Here is a 27,614-nt window from a genome sequence, read left to right on the forward strand (position 1 = left end):
AATAAATAAATAAATAAATAAATAAAACCACCAGCAACAAAAATATAAAGCAAGTAAGGTATATAAGCAAAAAACTCAGTGGCAGCATGCATCCTTTTAGTTTGAAAACTTCTTTTAGCCTTACCCTTTATAACAGTTTACAGCTGTAGACACTAACACCACAAGCCTGGCCTGACCATGAGAGCTGTAAGCATTAAAGGGAAAATGCAAGACTCCTTAGGGTTGGGTTCAAAATGGGATTATGTTGGCAGTAATAACCACACATTTTGAAGTTTATTTTTTTTAGTGTCCTGTCAAAATTTATTTGTGGAACCCAGGGCATCATTCTTTCCCCACGTTCCAATGAAAGACTGTGTATTTGTTACTTTTTTCTGTGATAAAACACTATGATAAAAAGGGACTTATGGAAGTCCCTGGTTTTAGCTTATAGTTCTAGGAGAGTCTACAATGTTAGGGGAAACATGGTAGCAAGCAACAGTTTGGGAGGTTGAGAAGTCCCAATGCAACCACACAGAAAGCAGAGCTACCCGAGATTGGGGTGAGGCTATAAACCTTCAAAGCACACCCCTAGTGATGTGTTTCCTCCAGCAAAGCTGCATCTCCTTTATGTAAAATATTTTTAAATGTATTAATTTCTGTTTTATGTGTCTGAATATTTTGTCTGAATATATGTAAGTGCGTCACATGCGTGCAATGCTTTTGGAGGCCAGAAGATGTTGTCAGATCCCCTGGAACTGCAGCCTACTATGTGGGTGCTAGGAATTGAATCTTGGTACTCTGCAAGAGCAACTACTGAGCCATCTCTCCAGCCTCAAAGCTACACTTCCTAAGGAGTCTGTAACCTCCCCAAATAGGACCACCAACTGGGAACCAGGAACCCATTGTTCAAATACCTGAGCCTATGGCTAGCATTTCTCATTCAAACCACCACAGACTGCTTAGGGAGAGTCTTCATAAGCTCTTCCCTGTGTGCCACCTTTCCCATTTCCTGTTCTGTGGCCTCCTCCCTGTTCTGCACCTTCAGTGATGCCCCCTGCTGTTTTCACTGTGCAAGGACAAAGCCACAGCTGTTCCACAGCTCTAAATGTACCAAAGTCTAGAGCTGCAAGTGGAAGAGAACACTGGTTTCCCTTTCTTATGTGATGCTTGTGCATCTCAATGGTACACACAAAGTAGAAAAGCGATGCTAACTGTGGGGTGGAGGTCAAAATTGTTCTAGCACTTGAATTTGTAGGGCCAATCAACTACGATCATTTCATATTATTAAATGGTCGAAAAAACATTTTTCATATGAGAAATTAAAATTTCAATGGCTGTCAATAAAGTTTTACTGTAACATAACTATGCGTGTGTTCAGCTCTTTATGTAGCATAATGGCAGAATTGAGGACTTGGGTGACCATATGTCCTGTCAACTAAAATATTTAGCATGTAGTCCTTTAGAGAAAGAATAAGATGTAAAGTAAAAATGCAAACACTGCTGTTATAGAGAGCTTAGGTTTACAAAGTGCTCAATAAACACAAGGTTCAGCATTTTTCCAATAACATTTTTATCATTTCTTTCCTTTGTATACTGATTTCCTCCTCCCTTAGCTCATCTTTCTCTCCCTTTTCCCTCCCTTCTTCCTGTCCTTTTTGTGTTCTTCTCCTTCCCTGTCTTTCTCTTTCCTTTCCTTTTTTTATTTGAGCTTTCATTGTTCCTCATGAATGCTTAGATCAATCCTTAATTATTTTCTATGTATAGAAAAGAACTGGTTCTAAAATATTTTAGTCATATATTTTCAGTTATGAAATATTTCAGTGCTCACATGTGTGTGCGTGTATGCATGTGCTTGTGTGCATACTTCTGTGTGTGTGTGTGTGTGTGTGCGTGTGTGTGTTTGCGTCAATACCACGGCATGTATGTGAAAGTCAGAAGGCAACTTGACAAGGTTGATTCTCTTCTTCCAATATGTGGGTTCTGGGGATCTAAATCAGGTCATTAGGCTTTGCAGGAAATAAAAAGCTTTTCTTAAACCAGTATCACTTAAAGATTGTATTATGAAATAAATTTTAATACATGCTAATAACAGTCAAAGCTTATAAAGACATTTGATTTTTTTCTTCAATTAAATGTCAAGTAGGGCTGTTTCACTTACTTTAGATAAATTGTGCTATGAAAGCTATGATTTATTGATTACTATATTTTTAAATGTTGGCTTGAGGAGCAAGAGCATATAAAATGTATATTGAAATTTACCTGTGTATTTATAATAGTAACCATAGGCAATAACTGCCTTCATGGACTGAAGCTTGGTGTCTCTTACTCTCTATTCTAAAAGTGAATTCATATAATTTTATTCATATATTATATAAATTTAACTATTTTACATAAATTTAGAATTCATATAACATGTATAAAATGTAATTTTATCTAATTTTATTTTTTCTTTTTAATCATGAGGTAAGACAAAAGCTTTCCGGTTGCTATTTGCAAGCACTTTAACATAAATAGCACATTTTGTGCATATAATCTTTCTTCCTAAAATTGAAAAGGCAAATGGAATGACTATATTCACCTTTAAAATCATTTTAAATTTATTGTGTGTGTGTGTGTGTGTGTGGTTGCACCCATACTACGGTATGCACAGGAAAGTCAGAAGACAGCTTGAAGGGGTTGGTTCTCTCCTTCCAGCAAGTGGATTCTGAGGATCCAACTAGAGTTTTTAGGCTTTGCAACGAGCACCTTTACCTGCTGAAACATCTCACTGGCCCTATATTCACTTTTAAATTTTGGTATTAAAGCAAAATATTTATTTTGGACAATGAAATTCAATCACCATAAGTATTCTTTTTTTCTTCCTCCATCTCCCTTCCTTCCTTCCTTCCTTCCTTCCTTCCTTCCTTCCTTCCTTCCTTCCTTCCTTCCTCCGTCCTTCCCTCCCTCCCTCCATCCCTCTCTTCCTCCTCCCCACCCTTTTCTTTCTTCCTTATTTTCTTACAATCATTTATCTCTTCGTCTTACCATGTAATCCAGGCTGTCCTGAAACTCATTGTATAATTCAAGCTGGACTCAATCTTATAATCCTTTATACATGCTCTGTTATACCTAGTTTGACCATAGTATCTTGAAGGTTAAATATATTATCCTCATTCCCAAATTCCAGGGCCTACAAAAGGCAGAGAGTTGGCTAAGGAATGGGTCAATAAATTATTTATCTCTAACTTTAGATGTCATAAACACTCTCAGCATCTCATCTGCGAAATGCTTTTTGTTCAATCCCTGCCATCTTAAAGTCGACATGTTCCACCAATCTGTTTGGAAAGGCAAAGTTATGAGATAGAATATGTTTGTGGATTTTGTTTTTCATTCTAGTTGTATTGAATCATTTTGAATATATCACTCATTTGTATTTTTTAATTTTATTTATTATTTTTATTTATTTTATGTGTATGAGTGTATTGCCTGCATGTGTGTAAGTGCACCCATGTCATGCAATGCCTGCAGAGGTCAGAAGAGGGTGTCAGATCCCTTGGAACTGGAGTTATGGATGGTTGTTACCTGCCATGTGGGTGCTGGGATCCAACCTGGGTCTTCTGCAAGAACATCCAGTGTTCTTAACTGCTAAGCCATCTCATATTTTTAAGAATATGGTTTATAGTCAGATGACAGTTAGATACATGAATAGATGGGTAGACATAGATGAATTGGAGAGGATAAACATAAGTGGATAAATAGATTTAGACAAGTATATCAATAAATATGCTTTAGTTTGGACAATCTATTGTCCTAAGATAATTAGTGCATATACATATTGTAGAAAATATTTTCAGGAGTATTTCCAATATTGTTTCAAATAATTGTGAGCATCATTATAAACAGACAATGTAACCCATAATTTCACATAAAATGCAGAATTTCACAATGTGGTTTGAGGCTGATAACATATAGTTCTAGTGTAGGTATTGTAGTCCTGGTATAAGAAAACATTTTTAGAATAGTCTCCTATATTTTATATAGAAGGACAAATATAATTTATACTATGTATTCTTTAATTCCAATTGATAGTCTTGTACATCCTCTGGGTGGATGGAACTCATTTCTGGAGAGTTTGTTGTACATTTGGAGGTGTGGCTTTTCAGCACAGAATATTTCTTCCTATCAACAATGCTCAGACTTGTGCCAGTGAACAAATTTGAATGAACCTCCCTATGCTGCCTTTAAAATTCAATTCTACCTGCACTGTGCCACTTAGCAACAGTCCTGGCTATTTTGACTCTTTCTACAGAATGATCTCCTTCCTTGTTTAGAAAATGGCCAGGACATCTAAAGTGTGATGATGGACCTCAACAGTCCAGCAGGCTGCATGTGTTTCTTCCTGTTTTCTACTACTTCTTGAGAGAATCAGGTCCTCCTCAGCTAGACAGACTTAGCCCTACTTTTGTGTTGCTGTGTTCTTGCTGCTTTTGAGGATTGGAGCTAGTTTCAGTACCCTGAATATACTGGTGACATTGCTAGAATCTCTTCCTTGGAAAGTAGTGAGCAAGTAGGAGACAGGGTACAGAACTGGTAAGGTTTTCCCTTATTGCTAATTTTAGCCACTGTGTGACTGTCTCATCCCCAAGGAGAGACATGGCAAGACCTGGGAAAGGGGCAACCAAGCGTCGGCAGGACTGTTTTGATACCAAAATGGGTCTAACATACTATAATGACACACTACAAAAATAGAAACTACAAAAATTCTCACTAACCTTCAAAAATGCTTGCATTTCTACCAATGGAGGTTTGTGTGTGTGTGTGTGTGTGTGTGTGTGTGTGTGTGCGTGCGCGCGCATGCTAAGGTACTTGTTACACAAAAGCTAGGAAAGGGAGATTAACCTTGGAAGAAAGGTTATTTATTTCTCCACTTCATTTATTTCATTTATTTATTCATTTATTTCTCATTTACTTCATTTATTCACTTATTCATTTATTTCTCCACTTACTTTTCCTTTGGTATCTATTTGCCTCTTGTGAACACACTATCTGACACTGGAAATAAAGAAAAGGGCAACACAGAGAAACAAACCACAGTTTGAAATCTCAAGTTAACATTTCAGCTTCCAGCATGCGTTCAATACTTCACAGAAGCAGAAGACCTAGTAAAAAAAGGGTCAAAAGACCTATTCTAGTTGATTCCACAGATTCTGACAGAGAAAACTCATTTTCCTTGAAAAATATTGTTATCACTTTTACAGTTTTGGGCATCTGTGGGAAAATTTAGAATGATGGCTGCATTATAGGTAGAAAGATTCCCTTCATTTATGCTGACAAGATTTCTAGATAAGAGGCTCTTTGATAAGGGGACCATTTAACTGTCATCAGTAGAGAGCATAATTGCATTCATGTTCAAATTGTGAATAAATTCTTCCCAATAAACACTGACTGATTCTCATTAAGACGGAGTAATAAGATTCTGTGCTAACAAATACCATTTTCTCAAGTATGTATTTGCTCCCTACAAGATCAAAATCCTGCTTGTGAGAAGAGTTGCCAGTGACATGTTTAAAGACCCATTTTAACAGGAAAAGTTACAAAGCCAAGTTAGTTTAACTGCATGTCACCTCTTGATTTTGACAAAATATAATGGCACAAGTTACTAGTAAACTTAATTATGTAGATTTATTTTAGCTTCACAAAAATATATGCTTTATGGAGTGAGTAGTTAGCTGAGCCAAGTTAAAACTTGATATTCTTTTTTTGCAATGAAAATGCTTCATAAAAGAATGTTTTAAATTAATTAAAGTTAGTGGTATAATTATTACTAGAGGCAATTTTACACTAGAAAGAACTTCGTCCCGTTTTTCATGGAGAGGTATAAGACCCTCTTTCAAACCTGTGGGCAGAAATTTTCTGAAAATATTCAAGTCATTGGTTGGTCTTTTACCTTTGCCAAACTTCTCAGTATTTTCATAATTACCTCCTAATCATTATAGCTCAACTTTCTCCAAGCCGTTTAGAATGATTCACTGTGTTAGGCAGAGGCTGTCAGTTAATGAAGATATATGATCATTTCATGACCATTCCCCAACTTTCTGCACTAATTTTTCCCCTTTTCTCTGTGTCGTCACCTCCCTTTCATGTATATATAAAAATAAAATCTGGGAGCTGGAGAAATGGCTCAGTGGTTAAGAGCATTGATTATTCTTGCAGAGGACCTGAGTTTGGTCCTCCCACATGGAAGCTTACAACCACCTGTAACCCCAGCACCGGGGAATATGATACCCTCTTCTGACCTCAATGGGCACTGCATGATGTGGATGTTCTTACACACATGAGCAAAACACTCGTAAACATAAAAATTAATAAATAAAAAACAACCTGAAAATGTAGACACAGCTTTGACTCCTTTCTTTTGCTCTATTGTATTAATTGCCAAAATGTACCTGTTCTTTTTAAATGTTTCCTAATGCTATTGCCTCATGGTGTTATTGATATCTTCTCATGTTATTGCACCTCCATCACACTAATGTGAGTCTTTCTGCCCAAAGGCAATGCATCTCTTAGTCTTCTTCCCCTTCAGTCAGACCATTATACATGATTAATGCTCTAAGATTTCAGGGCTGGAGAGATGGCTCAGCAGTTGGGAGCACTAGCTGTTCTTGCAGAGGACCTGTGTTTGAATCCCAGCACCCACATGATGGCTAGCAACCATCTGTAACTCCAGCACTAGGGCAATTGACATCCTCTACTGACTTCCTTGGGTATTTCAAGGCGTGGGTGCACTCTTATGCAGGCAGTACACTCATACACATCAAATTTTAAAAAAATTAAAAAATACTCTAAGATCTCATTACTGCCTTACCGAGACCCCCCCCCCCCCGCCGGCCATGTTTGTATACAGGTTAGGCAAATGCCCTAACCCTCTTTATGTACTTTCACATACTCGTGTTTAGCATTTCCCTTTTTATTCCAGTCTAGATCCTCACTGCGCCCCCACCATGGTATATTATGCTTCAGCTTCCAGACTTTGCCCATTGTATCCCCATAGCCCATTATTCCTCCTTGCTAGTCAAATATTTCTGATCCATGTGATGTGATTCCTTTACACAGCTTCTTTAAACCTCCTACTTCTAATTGGGCTACCTTTAACTTTCAAAGAGGTCTTGGGAAACATCGACATGCACTTCTACATTGTACAAAAATGTATTGCGTTTCAGAAAGTTTAACTAGTTAGAGGCAAAACTTTGAGTGAGTTCTTTCTGTTGCATGTTGGTGTCTTCCCCAAACTGTAGTCTTTAAAATCGATTTATCTCTGATTTTGGTGATTAAGAACATACTTCTTCACATTATTGCTGAAATATTTTGTCTGTACTTGTTTGTACATGCTAGCTACACTATAAGCTCTGAGAAATAAGGAATGTCTATCACATGAATATCAGTGGAAAATACATGTAACATTCATACATATTCATTGGTCAAGAGGTTTAATGTAATCTTTAAAATTATGTGAAATTCTAATAGTGTCTCTACTTTCAGTAACTTGCTCAAGGTGAATGCAAAATTATATATTATTCTTGATGAATAAAAAATATTTAAATGTTCAGCATTTAACTAATGTTCAAAGTGAGTACAGGTAGAATGGAGCCAGATGTAAATTTTCAAAGTTCAGATTAGGGAATAAAGTCTAATACTTACTGTAGACTGAAACTCATGAGGAGTTTTGGAAAAAACAATCAAGTGAAATTTTTTTATCATTATTTTTTAAATATTTCATAATCACATTAGAAGAAGCATTTCATTACAGCAGCATTGACATATTCAATAGCAGTTTCCAGAGCTAAGATGCATCTCTTTCAAAACTGGCTGTAAACTTTTAGGTTCACAGTTGAAGTAATACAGTTACACAGTATTGAACTCATTATAAACCCTATAAGACATAAAATTGAATGAGGTTTTATCTTCTATAAAAGATCTGCATAGCCGGGCATGGTGGCGCATGCGCTGAAAGACTCATTGTTTTGCTACTGAGATGTTGGCGCACACATCTCTAATCTGTATGTATCTGATTAATACTAGTCATAATCGGTTGCACTTGGATCCTTGGCGCCTCTGTATGTCTATAAAGTCATCGGGTAGATTTCAATGGTACTGTTTATCACCTCTATTAATTAACATGATGTAAAATTCATGCTTCCTCCTCAAATATAATTCATTTTTTAAAATTTGTTGATTTTTATGGGGGGTGCGTATATGACACAGGACATCCCAAACCATCTTATTTAACTATACACCCACTTCCCAGATGGCATCCTCGCATAGCCTCCCTCCCCCCACTAGAGCTGTTATATTCTGATATCCCTGCTACTGTCTGCTGTGTTATAGGCACCCCAGCCATTCCTACTACTTGCCGTTCTGGTGAATCTCGTCAGCCTATCTAGAGGTCTTTGTTTTAGGAAGGTCAGCTGTTCCTCATCTAGCAGCAATGAGTTATTAATATTCCTTTAGATAAAATTGGGGTCTGCTGTTCATTTTCCCAGTTCTATGCTGGGTTACTATATGGGAGTCCCTTTGGCCACCCTGCCCAACAACTTAAAAGAAGGTATCTCCTATCTGGATTGTTGCTTGTTATGTAGCCTTTAGCTATGCATATGGACGCTTAAAAAATTATATTGGCCCTTTTAATCTTTGGTTATACTTGTCTTTTGGGTGCTTAAGGCCATACAGTTGGCCCAGATAAACCAATTGATTTTCACTCTTAAGGTCATTTGAGGATCTGTTCCTCAGGGGTCACATGAGCTTGGGAGGAGCCCCTGGCTCCTTTCTTTTACCAGTTCCGCCTATGTGAATATAAGTCAAAGGTCCTGCTTAACCAAGGTTGGCTTCACTTGGAAGCATGAAGGAAATGATTCCTCTGTGTTGACCCTTCTCTTTGTAGACTGGACACTGGTTCAAGTCCATCTGGTGGGGTCTCCTTGGCCTCCTTGATCAATAGGACAGGTGACCCACAACAATTACAGGGTATTTTGAGAGATGCTCATAGTCCCCTGGGACTAGTGGACCCAGGAGAGAGTCCTGCCGGTCAGAGAGAGGCCTGTGGGTTGTCGAAATTTTTTTTTTTTTTAAACAAGATTTTCAGGGCTGGAGAGATGGCTCAGCAGTTAAGTGCACTGACTGTTCTTGCAGAAGACCTGGGTTCGAATCCCAGCACCCACATGGCAGCTAACAACTGTCCATAACTCCAGTTCCAGGGGATCCAACAGCCCAGGTTCAATTCCCAGCACCCACATGGCAGCTAACAACCGTCTATAACTCCAGTTCCAGGGGATTGCATGCCTTCTTATGACCTCCGTAGGCTTTGCATGACATGGGCACACTTACACACATGCAGGCAATATGCACATACACATAAAATAAAAATAATAAATCAAATATTAAAAAAGATTTTCTTTGAAATCTCTTTTTAAAAATATTATACTTATTTTTATTTTATGTGCATGAATGCATTGCGTACATTTATGTGAGTGCACACATATGCACTTGGAAGTCAGAAGAAGGTGTTGGATTTCCCTGGAACTGGAGTTATCAATGGTTGTTAGATGCCATGTGGGTGCAGGAAATTGAACTTGGGTCTTCTGCAAGAGCAGTCAGTACTTTTAACCTCTTAAAACAGTTAATCTCTGCGTCATCTATCCAACCTCTTTAAATCTCTTTTTATTTGATCATCTATTATTGGACTGTGAAGAAATACTGGTATATGCATAGTGGTGTTACTATCTTATAAAATAAGAGCTCTTTTGTTTTCATTCCTTTCTTCATTTGGCTTTTAGCAGTCTAGTTTTCACCCTGGATCATGTGGGAAATGCCCAACATCTACCCACCTAGACACACCTTTTGTATCATGAAAGGACACACTTACAAAATAGATACTTTTGTAATCAATGAAGTTTTTGTTGACCTATTAGATACCAAATCCTCTTATTCTTTTCTTGTTACTGGAAAACTAAAATTTATCTATAGAATCAGCCTCATCCAAATATAATTATAAAGCTAACATTTGGAAATAAGGATAGAAACGTTGGGTCCCTTCCCAGCAGGTACCACTTTACTGCTGAACAGCAGGGATGACCAGTAAGAGTTAACACAAAGTCAATGGGACAAGAGTGAGGTTTTTAAAATGTCATTTACCATCCCAAAAAAGTCTGCATGCAACATTACATTTCTCACTTTGTGTAAGTCTTGGAAAGACATGATATTTTTCTGGTTTCGTCAGCAGTGAAAATTCCTTAACACAGGCCTGTAGCTGATGACATTGTAGTGAAAGCTTTCCAAACACTAATTGGAAATTAAAAATAATCTTGACAACACCTCAGTGCATCATAGCTATATTTCATCACCTTCGACACTCATTATCACTCACCACACACACATATGTTAATAGAGAGATTGTTTAGAATAGTCTTCTGGTGCCATTTTTCTCTCTTCTTTTGATCCTGTTGAATTTTTTTGGATGGCTAACACCTTGTGATATCAGATTGTGGTTTTATAATCATCTGATTGTGCAGAACTCTATGGATGCTTCTATTTTTTGGTAGGGGATTCTTTAAGTAATGTTTTATCAAAGAGCACACATAAATATAATTTTTCCCACAGAAAACTAAAGAAAAACTTCCTTAAGATTTATGTAATTTATTAGATGAACTCTAGACATGGGGTTTAACTTTTTTGCTATGCAAAAAACAGATATAATGCACATTTTAGTGGTTATTGGATAATTACTGAGACATGGTAAATAGATTCATAGAATATATTTCAGTATTTGGATGCAAAAGACCAAGAAGAAAATGTAATGTTTTATTTACACAAAGAGGGCTACAAGGAAATTGAAACAGGATGGAGCTTAGTAAAAGGCAATCTTCCTGATTCTTTGATTTCTACCTATTCAAGCTGTATATATGTTCTTGCAAAATTTAGACAGAAAAAAAGGCGAGTTCATGCATAACTTGTAAATTGAATTAAAACATGTAAATACACACAATCTATAAATACAAGAAATGCCTTTGACTTCTCTGTTGGCTCTGATGGTTCATATTGGTTGTGGATTTATAGAGTGCCCTCCTTTGAACAGTTCAGAATGGCCACATTCTGCACTGAAATTCTCTTAGGGAAGTTACTTCCTTGCTTTCTACTTGAAAGTCATATAGAGGGCTGAAGAGATGGCTCAAGTAGCTAAAGTTCTTGCTGCCCAGGGATGAGGACCTCAGTCTGGGTCCACAGTACCCATTAAAACCTGGGCTCAGTGGCACATGTCTGTAACCTCAACACTAGTATACAGAGACAGGACTAGGTCCTCAGAACTTGCTGGCCAGTGAGCCTGGACAATTGGTGAGCTTCAGTTTCAGTGAGAAATCCTATCTCTAAAAGTAAGATGAAGAGTGTTAGAGGAAAACATTCATTAAATTCTTGCCTTCATGAGTACCCGCATTACTCATGCACACACAGGAGAGAGAGAGAGAGAGAGAGAGAGAGAGAGAGAGAGAGAGAGAGACATAACATAGGGAGTACTGCATGCACATAACATGTCACATCTATCTATGATCCTGCTTAGTTCTATCGACTTCTTTTCATTCTTTTTTTCAACACATATTTTTAAATTGAATTTTTGTGTACTTTATACAAAACACGTTAATCATCTTGATATCCCCACATCCCCACTGGATCTCATGCATTCTTTCATATATATGTTAAGACCTATTGAATAAAATTTGTGTACTCGGGTGTCCTTCAGTGCAAGTTAGTCCACTGGAGTCTAGTTAGCCTATCTAGAGTCACTCCCTTAAAGAAGATCAGCTCTTCCTCACCCACTGGTAATCAACTGCCAATAGTTCTTCAGCTAAGGTTGGGGCCTGCTACCCCTTTTCCCAGTTCTATGCTGGACTGGGTTTTTTTTTCTGATTGAGTTTGCATGGGTTTTGTACATGCTGACACATTTGCTATAAGTTCATATGAGCAAATTCCCAGAATCCTGGAAGGCTGTGTTTCCTTATGTTCATGTACCAACCTGGCTCTTACAAACTTTCTGCTCTCTTAGGCAATGATCTCTGAACTCTTGGTGGGTGAGGTTTAATATAGTTCCTATCCAGGGACACGCACTCTGCAGTTCCTGATTCTTTGCACTCTGGTCAGTTGTGGCTTTCTGTGTACATCATACTCTGTTATATGAGAAAATTTCACTGGTGAGAGTTGAGAGACGCATTAGTATCCTCTTAACCCCCTGTTCACTGTCCCATAAGCCTTAGGTGTAGGGGTTCATTGTAGATGTGTCACCTAGGGATAGGCATCTCTCAGACAATTAGTCTCTGTGTGTGAACAGTTGTGGAACTCTGTAATAGTCTCCATCTGTTTCAAAAAGAAGATTTTTTGATGAGTGGTGAAATACTTGTCTGTAAATACAAGGATCCATATTTAGCACGCACTTAGGAATTACATTGTTTAGGGTTATGGCAGAACTAGAGTTTTCTCCAGGATCTATGACCTCTCCCTTCATGTGTATTTGACTATGTTTATAGTGCCACATGAGGCCATTGAGAAGGCTTTAAGTCCAACTAGGTAGCTGTTGATTACCCCCAAGCTGAAAGTGCCACTTCTGCCCCAATACAGTTTGTTCTTCTGATCATTCTTGTGATTATTAGGCTTTAAATCTAGGGTTGGAGCATTGGTTGAGAAAGAGAGAAGCAGGGAGTTCTGCATGCACACAGCATGTCACATATGATATCTATGATCCTGCTTAGTCATACCAATTATCTCTTTATACAGCTATGACCTTCTAAATGAAAACAGTAATAACACCAGTGTCCAGACTTGCTGCGTTCATTGGAGGATAGAAGAGGCTTTAAGTCAGACACTTCAATCCTTAACACTGCTTTGCAAAATTAAAGATTCTTTACTTGAGAATAAAAGTATACTAAAGACATACCATCTGTAATTACTGGATGATAACCAAATTAAGTTAAAATTACCACATGATAAAAACCAATGTTCACTAAGTAGTTCCTACACATATAGTATCTTAAAGAACAGAAAATATATCTCAAACTCTCAGGAAAGAAGCAGTTTAACCATTGTAAAAAATAAATATCAGAACTAGTTATAAATGTATATGATCAACAGCTGATAATGTTTTTAATTTAACATGTTTCTGAAAGCCAACCAATCATGAACAATCTCATATCTTTAAAGTTGGCCATTCTAAATTAGACTCACCCACAAGTATGCACTTCCAGGGTGACATCAGCAGGACATTTCCACCACAGAAAACAAACTTCTAAGGCAGATGTCAAAAGTTTCTGCCTCTGTAGCTAAGATATGCACCTGTCATCTATCTTACAAAAGTTCAATGGACCTTCCTTGCCTCAACAGAAAACACATCTGTTTTCTACGTCAGCTATTTTATCGTCCTCCCATGACAGTGTTAACTTTTCCTCCCATCAACTCTATGAAACCAATAAAATAATTATCTGCATTTACCTAATGGCAGTTGATGGTTGCGAGAGCTACTTTTCCTTGAGGAGTGGCCACTGGCAGGTTCCTCATTCGCAGGTGGATGACTCCAATCCATGCACATAAGATAGCACTAATACAAAAAGTACTTGGATGAAGAAAATGGGTATATGGGAGAGAGGAGCAGGAGATGGGAAAACAAGGGACTGGGGGCTGATATAATTAAGATATTGTGTACATCTATGAAAGTTTCAAAAAGAAATCTTAATTTTACAGAGTGTGCAGGCATACAAGGAACTTAAAGAATTTCCACAAAGCAACTCGTACTTCTTTGTGACAAAGCTGATGAAAGTCTACTAGTCAGTCTCACATCTTGGGTACCTAAAAATTTGACTATCCTGCCACCAATGATTTGTAAAAGATGTCCAGAAAAGTTATTCTGGACTCTCATAAGCTAGAAAAATAAGCAAAGTTTTAGGGAAAGAGAGTGGCTATTGTGCTTTCCCCTTTAACTTTTATCCATTTGGAACAGGAGTGATTTACGAGGATGTAGATAAAAAGTGAAGCACTTTCAGGTATTATTTGGGGCCTTGTAAAATGTGAAATCATCAAAATATGGGTTATGTGTGGATGAAGAGCTACTTGGTGAATAACCTCTTACTCCATTTATAAGCCTTTCTCTTTCTTGAAAAAATTTTATAAGGGAAAAAACCTCTCTTTTGATAGTTACTGCCAGACACAAACTAGATTCAACTTTGCTTTTCTTTCAATGCTGTTTTGCTCAAGTACTTAGCACCCAAGAAGTAGGTCAGCCAAAATTTATAGACATAAACGTACACCCTTAGTATAGAAGTGAAATGATATTTGGAGGCCAGGGAGCTCAGGGTGATTAGCACTGACAGGATGATTAGCACTGAAATGTTTACATGCAAATATGCTATTAAATTATTCTTGGTGGAAGGGCATCATGTTGAATTGATAATAAACAGAAAAACAGGAGGATGGAGAGATGGTTCAATGGTTAAGGGCACAGACTGTTCTTGAAGAAGACCCAGGTTTGAATCTCAGCACCACATAGCAGCTGACAACTGTTTGTCCAGAGGATTTGACACCCTCTTCTGTTCTCTTTAAGCACTGTATGACAATGGGTGCACTTGCATACATACACACAATACATGCATTTACATAAAATAAAAATGAAACAAAAAATATTTAAAAAGTAAATAGAAAAACAAGGAAACATGCAATAAGAAAATGATTTAGGGGGTTCCTTCAATATGCACCCCAATGTGAAGATCAAAGCAATGATTACTTAACAGAACTTTCAAAACTTAAAAGAAAAAATCTATTCATAAAGTAGGCAGAATTTTAAATAGAAGACTCATAAATAGCAAAAAAATTACATGATAGCATTATTTTGGCATTAAATAATTGCAAATTGAAACAAGTACTCATCTATTAAAAAGCCAAGGTTAAAAATAACACACACACACACACACACACACACACACACACACGCACACAAACCAGGAAGTGCCAAATGCTGATAGAATTAGAAGCCAATACATTGACTTTGGAAGATGCCTTCACCGTTTCTTACAAAGTTACACGTAATTTGATGATTTGATCTAGCAATTAGAATTTCACATACTTATGTCATTTGAAAACTTAGGTCCACAACAAACCCACATAAAAATACAGATAGAAGATCAGATACTCTCAGGCTTCTCCTAAAGTCTGGGTCCCTCCAGTCAGCAGGCACAGCACAATTTGGGAGGCTTGCTAGGTAGAGGTAGGATTCAAGCACTCTCAGGTAGTCAGGGAAGGAGGCTAGTTTCAGGAATCCCAGGTAAGCTGGGGGTGGGTCAGCCAGGGTAGGAGCCTGGTCTCAGGTGTGCAAAGGCAAGTTGGGGGCCAGGCTGTAAGGGCTCTAGGGAAGTAGATTGAAGAATTGAGTTGGTTCTGGTGAAAAGGTATTTTTGATTTATTTATTTTTATTTTATGTATATGAGTGTTTTGTCTGCATGTATGCAAGCGCATCTGTGTTGTACAATGCCCATGGAAGTCGGAAGAGGGCGTCAGATAGCTTCAAACAGATAGTTGTTAGTTGTCATTTGGGTGCTCAGAACCAAACCCAGGTCCTCTGCAGTCAGTGCTCTTAATTCCCAAGCCATCTCTTCAGCTCAGATAGAAGCTTTGTTAATATTTGCTAAAGCTGAAAGCCACAAATGACATTTAACAGTAAAGGGGTAAACTATTGTATGTAATAGAATATAGGCATACCCCCAAAAGCATTAAGATATAAAATAAAGGCAAGACATGAATGAACATTAGATATACACTGCTTAATTAAAATGTCAGTCTGAGAAGGCTACATACTACATGATTTCAGTTATATTACATTCTAGGAAAGAAAAATCTATGTAGACTATAAACTATCAGCAGTTTTAGGAAAATATAATTGAAAAAGTGAAGCAGAGTTGAATTTTAAGGACAGTGAGACTATTGTAGATAATACTGTGATGGTGAGAACTTGGGATAATACCTTTTTCAAAACTCAAAGACTATATAGCACTAAGTACAAAACTTTTAAAAGTTAGATGCTGGGGAACCTTAGGCTATAGACTGTGGCCAATAAACAGAAACAAAAGAACCTAACTGCATTGCAATTGCACATAAGTCTCTCAGTGACTGAAAGAGAAAATGTGGTCATCAAGTAACTCTGGCAATGATAGGCTGGTGGAAAGATCTCCAATGATCTATGTGCAATAGGTTAGAGTCGGTATTGTTAGTATGAGCTCATGTTTCCTTAATACAGACTTAGATCGCTACATACAGAAATATTGCAAATCTATACACATGGGTTACTACGCACAAATGTGTATTATCTCCACTGAGAGTTGGTAACAACAAATCCAAGTGGCAAAGAGCATTCCCACAACAAGTTCTTGGTTCCTACTGTTCCAAAAAAATTAACCAGGCTGTTTATTCAAAGGTCAGTTTCTGAGCCAGGAAAAAGAAATATACAATGTAAACATGGAGCATTGCATGTTAAAAAGCTTTGAAAATACTAAAAAATATGAAGAAACAATGGAGAGAGACAGACAGAACCATTTCCAGTGGACAGAAATAAATAATTTGAGCAACCAGATGGATTAGATGGATTAGATGGAATTAAATCATAAAATATGAAATGAACATACTGGAATTCACACTATTATATCAGTAAATAAAAAGAGAAGACACAACTTCTCTACAGGACAATTACATAGATATAATGTATTTAATAAGATGGATGGTTACATTTTTATTTGTTCAGAGTAGTCTAGGTCTATAAGAAGATATTTTGTAGATGAAATTAACATCTACTATTAAAGACAAGTAAATGAGTTGTCTCAGTAACATAGACTAGCCACATTCAGTTGAAAGCCCTAAGTGCAAAACCAGGTTTCTCAAAGTATAGGATTCTTCCTATAGACTATAGTGTTGATATCCTCAGTGTTTCCTGTGAGCCTGCTTTGTTGGGCTTGGACTTGTGAGTTCTCCTTGGGCCAGTTCCATAAAATCAATATCTCTTAGTCCCTACATCTATTTTTCCACTCTCTCTATACACTATCTATAACACATATGGCATATGCATTACTTATATATTATATGTTATTATAGAACATATCATATGTTACTTATAATACATACTCATAATCATAAATACATAAATAGAAGTATTTATAAAGAAGTATAAACACACATTAATGGCCTATTGTTTCTGTTTCCCTAGAGATTCTTGACTCGTGAAACAAGTAACATTATACACCACTCTTCCAGTGTGAGCTATGCACAGTGACTGTCATTCAAACAACGCAACAAAGAGAGAAGGTAAAATTAGGAACTTCACTTTGGAACTTAACTTCAGCCAGGTGATCAAGGTCACTGTCTAGGTTAGTACATGTTGACAGTGTGTACTTTTGATTTAAAATGGGTGATAATGGAATTAAATCTGTGGTGTCTCTCCCTAAAACTCATAATTCAATTATTTTCCCTCCCCTTCACTCCCCTCCCCTCTCCTCCCCCTCCCTCCCCCCTTCCCTTCCCCTTTTTCCCTTATTTTTCCTTTTATTATTAAAAACTATTTATTTGTATGTATGTCTTTTGCATGTGTATATGTAAATGCCCCGTGGAGGCCAGAAGAGCATATTGCATCACCTGAAACTGTAGTTATGGACAGTTGTTAGCTACTCTATGGGTGCCGGGGACCAAAATGGAGTCCTCTGCAAGTATAGCCACTGTTCTTAAGCACGGATTTCCCTTCATTGTCTTGTGTGACAGGATTTCATATATCCCAGGCTGACCTCCAACTTTCCATGCAGCTGAAGATAGGCCAGAACTCCTGTTCCTTCTGTCTTTACCTCTCCTCTCAATTGCTGTGATGTAAATGCAGGCATGAACCACTGCATATGGTTTAAGTGGTGTTTGAGTTCTAACCCAAGGTTTTGTGAATATTAGACAAACACTCTGCCAACTGAGCTACATCCCAAGCCTATGACTCGATTAAAATAGTAAGAAAAATAGCTTATAAATTCCACTTTGGAGACATTATACAAAATGCCTATCCAATATTCCTTAGTACTATGAAGTTTATTTAAAACAAGGACAAGTAAGAGACTTTCATAGTCGAAAGGGGCCTTAAGAATATCTGAAAATCAAATGTAACATGGTCTCCTGCATGAGATTCTAGAAAGGGAAAAGGGCAGTACAGGAAATTAGAGAAGTCATAATAAAGTATGGACCATGATAGCTGTAACATGTCAGTATTACGTTGTTCATTGTAACAAAAGAGCCAGTCAGAAGTTAATAATAGTAGATAAAAGGGGTTTAGGGAACATGGAATCTCTGTGTCATCTTGCTCATTATTTTCTCTAAATATAAAAATTCTAATGGCTAAAGTATATTTCAAAGAAGTATTTGTTATCTATCAACTCCGAGTTAATACAATTTAGGTATCAATACAGAATGTACTTGGGCTAGAGAGATGGGTCAGCAGTAAAGAGCCTGCATTATTCTTGCAGAGAAACTGATTTCAGTTTCCAGTACTTACCATGTGGCTCACAGCCACTTCTAAGTTCATTTCTAGGGAGACCCTAAACCTCTGACCTCTATGAGCCTCATGTGAACATAACACATGCACACACACACAAACACACACACACACAATTAAAAATAAAAATAGAAAGCAAAGGTACTGGAAAAAAATCCTTTATATTATGCATCATTACAAAATTCCAGTAACAGAATAAGCACTTACACAGCAACTCTTTGAAACTTTGTAATAGTTAATAAGTAAGTTCAATAGAATTCCTTCTTCACTGAAGGGAAACAGACAAAGAACAAAGAGTACAAAGATAAAATCAGTCAATTTTTACTAAAAATGGATCTTTCTATTCTCACACCAAAGAAAAAAGGCTCAGTTTTAGATTGTTCAAACACTAAAACTGACTCAGTACTTCTTTCAAGAGAAGTCTGTTGGTTTGCCTGACTTATGTGTTTCCCTAGGGTCTCATCCCTTTAGCCTCCTCCCCAAAGGATTTTAAGCACATCAAATGTGAAGATGACAACTTTTCTGAGATATGATCACATCACAGGGTAATACTCATGCAATAAGTGATTGAGAAATAGTGACTTAAACTAGAATTTCTCTTGCATGCATTTTTCTATCTAGTTCAAAATTTCCAATTTCAGTTTATTTCAATTACACTGAACATAATAATCAGTGTGGTTGCTTTGAAGTCTTCTTGGTATTTTGCTCTTTCTTTTCCATATTTTTCTGTCTTTTTGCTAACTGAATATATTTTACATTTCATTTTATTTTCAGTTATGACTTTTTAGTCAATCATATTTCTAAGAATTACAACAGACATGCTTAACATACCACAGAATGCTTAGAAAAAATTATTCTAGTTACTATAAAGTGTAAATACTTTGCAATGCTATCTTTCATTTCCCCTCATCTATTGGGTTAGAATTATCATATATTTTATTTCTACTACACACCACAAACTTCACAACCAAATAGTTTTGATTTGAAGAGTAATTTTTCTTTTACAGAAATTAGGAGAAAAAAATTAAAGGTTTAGAAGTATTTATTTGCAGCCCGATATGTTAGTGCATGTCTTTAATCACCAAGACTCAGGAGGCAGAGGCAGGATGATTTCTGTGAGATTGAGGCCAGACTGGTCTACATAGCAAGCTCTAGACCAGCTAGGTCTAAAGGGTATCCGTGTCTCAAATGAAAACAAACCCAAATATTGAACTACATGCTTAACATTTTTCTGCTACTAATTTTTTCTCACAGATACAGGCTTCCATATTGTATCAATCCTCTTCAGTCTTAAGAAGTTTTCTTTAGGCTTTTCTTGTAGCACAGATCTCTGCAGACACATTCTCTCAGCTTGTGTTTATCTGCAAATGTCTTTCTTCCTCCTGTGTATTTGAGGAGTATTTCAACAGGATATAGAATGCTGGTTTGTTTACAGTAATTTAAAAATACCATGAGTCTTTTGGGTTCATTATTTCTGATGAGAAATTACCCATTAGACATTATTATTATTGCTTATAATGTTTTCTTTACTGGCTGCTTTTAAGATTTTTTTTAATCTGGGCTTCTCATCAGTTGATAATGATACATCATCTAGATGGGGTTTTCTTGGAATCCCTCCAGTTTGAAGTTCACTGAATTTGTTAGATTTATATATTTATATCATTCATCATATTTAGGATTGCTTTGATAATTATTTAATTTTTCTGCTGGATTATTGCTTTGTTTTTCTCCTCTTATCAATGTCAACTACGTATATTTATACTGATTATTATTTCCCTTCAGGTTGCTGTGACTCTGTCCACTTTTTCAAATTCCTTTAACCATGTTTTCCAGAACCAGATATTTCTATTAATCTGCCTCAAAATCAGTGACTATTTCTATGCTATCCACTGTATCCACTCAACTGTTTATCCAGTGATTATTTTAGATAATTGCACTTGCAATTTTTTAAAAATATTTTTTGTTTATTATTTTTATTTTGTGTTGTTGCACTTGCAATTTTAAAGAATTATTTATTACTTTTATATATGTGTATATGTATCTGTGTCTGTATATGTATGCGCAAGTGCAGGTGTTCCCAGATGCCAGAAGGTGGTATTGGATTCCCAGTACCTACGGTTACAGGTGGTTGTGAGCCACCCGATGTGGATGCTTAGAATTGAACTTGGATCCTCTGCAAGCATAGCACACACTCGTAACAGCTGAGCCATCTCTCCAGTCCTTGTACTGCCAATTTTTACTTGATTGCTTTTCATTTCTTTGCTGTTAAGCATTTGCTCATCTTTTAAGCACTTGGACATATTTCTACTCTTCACGTGTCTTTGTTTCAGCCTTATAAATGTCCCTCCCATCCCACTTATCTCTTAACAACTGTATGTCATCTAACTGTTTCTCAGTCCTCCATGCTCCTCTGAAGCCCACAGTGACCATTCATTAGTGATCATAATATGCTTTCTAACGCCAACTAGTGTCCAGTCTCAACCAACAATGTCAGTGTTCAGGATGTAAACATGACCTTGTACAGAAGACCCATTGGCCATGACTCATCATGCTGTATTTAATGGCTAGCAATAAAGTCATTTCAAAGTCCTTCTTAAAAAATAAATTACAAATCCAGGAATTTGGAGAGGCCTGTGTAGTGGGATAAAATGCCAAAGATTTTTAACATTTCATATTTCATCAGGGAAACAGCATTAAAACTGTATGCAGAAACACATTTTATGCTAAATTTTACATGAAATTTAGATGTCAAAGGGGGCAGATGAAAGATGACTCTCAAATAAGCTATTGAGACAAATGGTTAAAAGCACAGAAAAAATGCTTCTTTTATCTTTTCCCCTTTTATGTGATGGAAAACTTTACAACTGTAGGGTGTGTATTCATTGGAATTATCAAACACAGGAAATTGTCGACACTAATGCCTCCTTTATTTCTTATTTCTTCTTCTTTCTGGGTATTCTTTTCAATACTTAGTCCCCACAAAGCGCATCAAATAAAAAGCCAAGTAAGAACATGCAAGTATTCATCAGCTACCTGGAGGAGTAAATACAAAGGAATATTTTCAATGAATACAAATTAGGAAATGCCACTTTTGTTTTCTTTGTTTCATTGTAAGAAACCCACACCATCGAATAAACTTTAAATGTTATTTATCTGAATGCATCAGCTTCAAACTAAAAATTAAAAATTCACATATATCCAATATGATTGACAGATATTATCAGTAATAATAGGTTTACTTTGATTTTAACTTCCTACTAAAAGATAGACCCTTTCTTGCTGCCTTCTGGGACAAAGCACTCTATGTTAAACAGTAACCATGCAAATAATTTCAGTGGAGATATATTCTGTACTTTTAATGCACTTGGTATGGTTCCTTTATTAATAACCAAAGCCTTTGTTAGTATTTCCATGCGTAATATCCTCTGAAGAACTCAGTCTTCTGCCTGTTCTGTTACTCATACTTTACTGAACTTTCTAATTATTTCAGAAGAAAACAGCCATCAACCATGTTTTCAGCTGCAAAGTTTAAGAGCACAACTTTTAAAACAATCTTGTGCAGTGTGTGTGTGTGTGTGTGTGTGTGTGTGTGTGTGTTACGTATATCTGTGTATGAATGTTTGTGTGTAAGTGCAGGCATAAATGTATCACCACACATGTGTGGAGGTCAAAGAACAGTCTCAGGTGCTGGTGGTTAACTTCCATCCTGTTTGAGACAAGATCGCTGCTTTGTTTGAGCATAAACCAGGCTGACCCAAGACGTTTATGGGACTCTCTTATTTCTGCCTCCCACCTAGTGGTTGGAATGCTTGAATTATATATGTGCATTGTCATGTCCAGGGACATGGGTGATGGGGATTCCAACTCAGGTCCTCATTCTCTTATGGAAATCACTTTCCCTATTAAACCATCTCAAATTTAGCATCAAAATCCCTAAACTTGCTTGGCCCTGGGCTATTCATACTGCATCTTTGAATCTCACTTTTATATAGTGAGTAGATGACCAGACACACACAACGCATCCCACATGGTCTGTGCTACAGGTGAGATTGTAGCAAGTGGTGGGTGCTTTCTTACTAATAACTAAAACATTTTGGAACCATTTCGCTATTCACCATGGTACACATTTGTCGAGAAATAGATAGTTCTTACCTGTATAAAGCACATCTCTTAATGTTTTCAACTCTGAACATCTTAAACATTCATTTATCATATAACATTAGAATAGTGAATAGATAAGGCAGTGTCCTTTCAAGTTTAAGACAGAAGCAATATCTCACTTCCCAATTTGTGAATCAATAATCTTTTAAAAAACATACCTTTACATAGGCAAAGTTGTTATCCATTATATATAATATTTAATAACACTGCACTGAATAATAAACAGGCTTTTGAAATCTTGGCTAGCTTGAAGAAGCCAAGCCATAATTTCCAAATGAAATATTTTATTGCCATTGATTTACATGGCTATAAATCAGAGAGTAAAAAATTATGTTTGGTTCACCAGAGTAAACTGAAATTATGATAGGAAACATCTTCAAGAGTTCTGTTGACTGGGTATCGCAATGAAATTGTTCTTTTTAATGTCAAAAATATAGAAAAGATAACAGAGGCTTAGACGTTTGTTTTGTTTAAAAGCATCAAACTGTCTCCTGTCTTGCATCTGCAAAATAGCTAGAGCAGGAGGAAGCCCTGGTGCCTTGCTGTCATTGGGTGTCTCCTGCACTTTGACTCACACTCCTGTTTGACTCTGCATAGGACGGGGCAGTCACTCAAGGGGTGATATCCACAGGAGGTATCTAATCTCTCTCATCTTCCTTCAAAGCTGAAGGCAGAAATAAGAGCTACTGTGCTAAATCTTCAGTCACCTTGGATTCTAGGAGCAGCACAGAGTGGCAGGAGAGATCCTTCCAAAGGAAGGCAATAGCCTATGAAGGCGAGGCTGCACCTTGGTGTACATGCAATCAACTTATGAAAATTATATTCCTCTCATCAAGCAATGAGGACTTCACCGAGTCATCTTGCTGAGGTGTCCCTGAGACAATAATCAACCAGACCACTCCTTGACCAAGGCACCTTATTATCTGTTGTACCCCTGATTTCTCCTCTATGTAGACCTAAAGCACCTGCTAATATCCTGAAAATAAAGTTGGTATCACCGGACTCTTCCTACTATTTGTCTTCCCAAAATGCCATATTGATGAAATCTCCTCCCTGCTTTTCACTACTAACTATAATTTTTTGGCAAGGGATTCAGACAGGGGCTCACTGTGTAGCCCTAGCTGGCCTGAAACTCACTCTGTAGACAATCCCAGGCTGGCCTCAGTCTCACAGAGATTGACCTGCCTCTTCTTCCCTTATGCTGGAATTAAAGGCATGTGTCACCACACCCTAATACTTTATATTATAGAGTATTGAAATAGGTAGTTGAACCTTAACTGCTGTGTCTGTAGGAATCCAGGGCTTTTGATTTAAAACTCCCTTTACAATATTACCAATAAACCCCATCTTTTGAGTTATTTATTTCAGGGAGGGAGTTATTATTGAGACAGGGTCTCCCCGTAGCCCCAGCAGGCCTGGAGCTTGCTATGTAGACTAGGCTAGTCTTGAACTCACAGAAATCTGCCTGCTTCTGCCTCCTGGGTGCTGGGATTAAAGGCATGTGCCACCATACCTGGCGATCTTTTGCGTTATTTTAAACAACTTTTAAATATAGCAATTGTGTATTAATTTCTTTTGAATTTAAGGAACTAAAAATATTTCTCAGTATAACAAAACTAACTTAAAGTTCTGAGCATGCCATTCTTTTCTGTCTTATTGTGGATACACAGTGATATGGTATGTTCTCTACATGTAAAGATGCAAGCAAATCAAGAGACAAACCCAGTAACGCAGAGTAATCAAGTAACGGGGCAGGGAAGTAGCTAACATTGTATCTCTAAGAATGGCTACTTTTCACCCTGCCTTGTAGGTAATCTCTCAATTACTGAGGTCATTTTTATGAAACAAAAGAGTATTTCTGCTTTGGTCTCTATATTTATCCACTAATCCATTCTTAAAACAATAGCCAAGGTTATTTTAAAGCAATCTGTTTGAAAGCATATACCTATCAAACCAAGTGAATGAATATGATTTCCTCCAGGTACATCACATTTGGACTTTTTCTTCTGTCTTTGATTTTTTTTTACTAGCATGTAAAAAGCATATTTTAGATCGAATAAATTCATTTTTTCCAGAAAGAGCTCATACTTAAAAACAAGCTTTAGAAAAGCATAATAATCCAGCTCTAAACCACATTTCTTTTCCTGTACAAATTTATCTTAATGATCAAATCTCAAACAGCTAGTAATATGAGAGTCAGTAAAAGGAATTTGGAAGAACATACAGCTTCAATCAAAGCCCATTATGTGTCTTGTATATGTCACATTTGAAGAGAATACATTAATGTTGATGAAGTCTCCCCTCAAAGACCAAGAAGCTCTGCAGCCACGATCTTCCCCTGAGCACACAGCTCTCCATCAATTGGTTGGTGCAAATCTTACCCACAAATTCTACAGCCATGCTCCATAGCTCACACAGTAAACGATAAGTTTAGGTTGGAGATCTTCCAGAGTTCCCTCATTTAGAGCAATTATTTAGAACCCCATTGGATGGGCATCTCCAAGTTGTTTTGTTCTGAGAAATGTTTTCTTTTTTTTCCTTTAATGTATAATGAAGCAAAACTTTCTAACTTGTATCTTATTCAAAACAGGACATTTGTTTTACATAATTCTAAAATGATCACATTTATTTGTATATGCATATAGATAGCAAAAATGATCACATACATGCACATTTTATGTACACATGATTTTGTGTGTGCAAATACATAGCAAAAAAATCAATGATTAATCCACATCTTAGAATAGAACATGGTGCCAAACTTAATAAAAGAGAGTTTTTTTCTGGGTATGTATAAAAGTGAACAAATAAATGTATACATACATGTAATTTGATTTTCTCCTACTTTGAGTCAAATATGAAATACAATGGTACTTATATTTTGAAAAATAAAAAGGCCATAAAGCACAACTTGAGTTGTATTTGTTTGGTGCTGTTGCTCCAAACTATTCACTTAAGTGAAAACAGTTGCAGGTAGTGACAGAATTTAGGGATCCTAGATTCTGACTGAAAACAACTCAGAGTCTCAGAGAAATACTTCTTTTGAATGATTGTTTATTATGATCTCATGAACATTTATCAAATGATTTTCTCCTACTTTAAGTCAAATATGAAATACAATGGTACTTATATTTTGAAAAATAAAAAGGCCATAAAGCACAACTTGAGTTGTATTTGTTTGGTGCTGTTGCTCCAAACTATTCACTTAAGTGAAAACAGTTGCAGGTAGTGACAGAATTTAGGGATCCTAGATTCTGACTGAAAACAACTCAGAGTCTCAGAGAAATACTTCTTTTGAATGATTGTTTATTATGATCTCATGAACATTTATCAAACTACTTTAACAATTACAAATGTGTAAAAACATTACTGAGCGTTCCATAAGGCCAGGCTGGGGCCTCGCTCCACATAGAGCAATAGCCTAGCATGGGTATGGAGTAGCATTCCAAAGTGGGTTCTCTCCCCAGGACCAAGAGGAAAAATTCCATATTCACTGATGATAAGCACATTTCCTGTCCCAGAATTCCCCTGGAGAGGTAGCAACCGATATGTATAGATCTAGACTTTTTCAGAGATCCTTCGATAGTACCTCAAACACAAGACTGGCCAGATGGCTCAGCAGGTAAAAGGTGCTTGCCACCGAGCCTAACTACCTGGCTTGATATGAGGACCCACATGAAATAAGGAGAGAACCGATTCCTGCCAAGTGTCATCTGACTCTTACGCATCTATCATTGCACATGAGCCCCTGCCCGCGACACAGAAATAAAACAAATACAATTAGAAATTTTATAAAAGCATTTCAAACCCTCACAGAGCAGGCTGAAGCCAAAGAATGGGGCCAGCAAACCAGCCGAGATGATAAGGCAGAGGAAGATTGATTGTGTCTCACAGGCCTTCACTCTCAATTCCTACAAAACCTAATTTTGAGTAAGGAGTCAACATGTTGCTGTCTCAAGTATGCAAAACTGTCTTAAAAGTAAACACGGGCAGAATGGAAATGCTGCACAGACAAGCTTCTGAGGGACTGTAAGCATCTATAGGATGATGAAGTTGCAGCCACCACACTCTGCACGTCTATGGACTGCATGGAGAACATGTTGCATGCAAGCATTGCAGACTGGCACAGCTGAACTTCCGTGCTGCTCTATCTCTTCTTATTTGGTATTCTGCTTCTGAGCCTAAATAAACAGCGTGAGAACATTCGCATCATGTAACTGTCCGAAATAGTTTCTGGAGATAATTTCACCATGGCCTTTGGTCTATGGTACAGGAGGAATAAGGGCCATGGCACAGCCCTTCTGACTACAGGATCTGAGATGCATTTGAAAAAGAACGTAGCTAGAGTAGGAAAAAAGAAAATCCCTTCGCTTAGAAATTATCTTAGAAGCCTTGTCTCCTTTTTTCTGTCAGTGGAAGTAGAAAATAGGTGGCTTAACATGGTATTCTGTCACTGAAATCCTACAGAGGTCATAAAGCTTAGTCTACAGCAGAAATTTAGATACTGAGCTACCAGCTCCTAACCTGTGATACTGGTCATGAGAACATAGCTCTAGAATAGCTGCTTTCCAAATGAGGCCCTTTGAAATTTGCCTCGCAATTGTTGAAGATGCTATTTTATTATTTTTAATTATTTATTTATTAACCACATACTTAGAAGAAGCATTTCATTACAATAGCATTTACATATTCAGTAACAATTTCCTGAGCTAAGATGCATCTCTTTCAAAATTGGCTGTATATTTTTAGGTTTACAGTTTACAGTTCGCTTGTACAGTCTTTTACTCATTATAAACTCTATAAGACATAAAATTAAATAAGGTTTTACCCTTTAAAAAAGATCTCCATTTCATTATTAAAATACACAGTTTCATGCAGAAAACTTCATTTTAAATGCAAT

This window comes from Nannospalax galili, unplaced genomic scaffold (genome assembly GCF_000622305.1).
Source record: "Nannospalax galili isolate Female #2095 unplaced genomic scaffold, S.galili_v1.0 scaffold255, whole genome shotgun sequence".
Taxonomy (NCBI): domain Eukaryota; kingdom Metazoa; phylum Chordata; class Mammalia; order Rodentia; family Spalacidae; genus Nannospalax; species Nannospalax galili.